This window comes from Penaeus monodon, chromosome 10, assembly GCF_015228065.2.
Source record: "Penaeus monodon isolate SGIC_2016 chromosome 10, NSTDA_Pmon_1, whole genome shotgun sequence".
Taxonomy (NCBI): domain Eukaryota; kingdom Metazoa; phylum Arthropoda; class Malacostraca; order Decapoda; family Penaeidae; genus Penaeus; species Penaeus monodon.
This window is the reverse complement of record NC_051395.1, coordinates 26,004,405-26,006,904: the sequence shown is the minus strand read 5'-3', so window position 1 is coordinate 26,006,904 and position 2,500 is coordinate 26,004,405.

Below are 2,500 nucleotides of genomic sequence, written 5' to 3'. Positions count from 1 at the left end.
GATGGACCCCACGATGGTCGGTTATTTGTGTCTTGGTAACCGAAGTGACTCCCACTCTACGCGCGACTCTTAACCGGTTCGCATCTACCAATCACAGCTAAGGTTTGTACGTACCCAGTTATCGGATTAAACTGAATAGACTGCTGTAAAAGTAGTATCATTACTGTCGTTATTATATTAATTATCATTATTTTTGTATCGCTTTTTTACTTTCTTTTTATTTATTTTATTATTTTCATTATCATAGTGATTCTCACTGAGACTTATATAATACAACATTCTCATAAACTTAATGATTATAATATTACTAACAAAGATGATAACTTTACCGATACCGTGTTCCTTTTTACTATACCAGCATCATTATCCTTAACATTTCTATGATCATCAGCACAAAAAAGCAACATTATCTTTATTGTAAGAATATTATACCTCTATTATAACCGTAATGACCGCATTGTACACTTGCATCAAAAATATATGATTTTGTTCCCCTCATTGCAAGCGACTTACGACTCACTTGCCAGCTCCGTTTGACAAATTTTGCGCAGTCTTGTGTGAGTTTCGAATGCCATTGTGATAAAGTGCTGCAAGACCTGCCTATGTTGCATGAGGTTGTGTTTTGTCAGGGAGAGGAACAGAAATTTGCAAAATCGCTTTTGACTTTTCGAAATAATGGGTGTACATTTTTTTTTTTTTTTGAGGGAAGGTGGAAAATTTCTTGTTTTCTCTTTTGTTTTTCCTTTCCAGGTACGAAGATCAATGGTGGATATTTATGTGCAGATTTGTATACATACTTTTGGGCTGTATTTGCCCTTTTTGATAGAGTGCTTTGTGAGAAAAATGAATAAATGGTTTAAATGAAAAGACCAACTTGCACATATTTATTCTGGAAAAGATATGCGTAATCACATTTTTTCCCCTTTCACGGACGTGACATTAAAATATTCCAGAGAAAAAAAATACCATATTTATGGAGATTAGTAGACCCTGCCTTAAAAAAAAATACGAAAAAGTATAAATACGAATCTGCCTCGCTGTAACCCTCATGTGCTCAAAGATGACTTTTAATCAAGTCTTTCAGTAAGTATAAACGTGGATACACTTTCCCTCCACGTGTCTGACCGTCCAAATGTGACCTCCTTTCCCTCGGAAATTCCTCATAAAGACTAAAGATCCTGTATTGATTTTTGCATAAAGAAGCATCGTCCCTTGACCCTTCACCTTTGCCGTTTCGTATTCATAAACTAGTAAAGGATAATGCAGAGAATGAGAGAAGTAGACAGAACGGCTGAGTCCGTCGCTACATCATTCGGACGAGTGCCTGGTATTGAGAGAGGAAAGACATACTATCCGTCGCGTTCGTAGAGGATAATGATGAAAATGACGGTTGGAAAAGGGAAAAAAATGGTAATGGCTTTCAGATTAGGAAAAGGCCGCTGTTTGGAAAAGAAATGTTGGGAAGAGAAAAAAAATATGGCAAATGGCTTGTGTAATAGTGATGGAAAGACGTAGTTGGAAAAGGGAAATGCTGGAAGAGGAATGGTGTTGCAAATAGTGATGGAAAGGCGCTATTGGAAAAGGGAAAAGGCGGAAAGGTGTTGCAAATGTATTTAGGAAGGAGGAAATGTGATATAAAAAGAAAATGTTGGAAGACGTAAAGTATTGGATATCTTTTTAGAAAAGAAAATTATGGAAATGGCGTTTAAACATATATATATATATATATATATATATATATATATATATATATATATATATATATTCTATATCTATTATCTATATATATAATATATATTAATATATATACATAATCATATATAGATATATATATATTCTCTAGTATATATATATATATATATATTATATGTATATAATAAAATAATGATTGGATCTGGTTGTGAATAAACGAGATTTTCCGAAAATAGAATTTTGTCAGAAATGGTGGCTTGAATGGATAGGTGTTAGTACGGTTTCGGAGAAGGAATGTGGTTGGAAACCAGAATCAGAAAAAAAAACATAGTCGAAATAATTTTAGTCGAAAAAATGATACTTGAAAAAAATATATATATTGAAAATAAATAATCAAAAAAACATTTGACGAACGAGATTTTTTTTATATACACCGATCTAATCATATATTCATCTTATCAATATATACACAAATTTACTCATCGTTTACTCTATAACGTAAAAATCTGCAATGAGATCATCAACTGTAGATATTGGCGTCGTCTTGCAATTGAAGAAAAAAATCAAGAAATTTCCTTCATTTTAAGGAGCTCGACTCAAAGACTTTGATCTGAAGATAGAGGCTAGATAGCGAGAATAGTGGAGTTAGATAGAATGACGGATGGATAGATGGATGGACGGTTGGATGGATTGATAAATAGGGACATGGATAGGTAGACGGACGGATGGATGTAGGATTTAGATGGATGGTTGGGCGGACGGATGGTTGGATGGATGGATAGATAGATGATTAGGTGGATGGATGGAC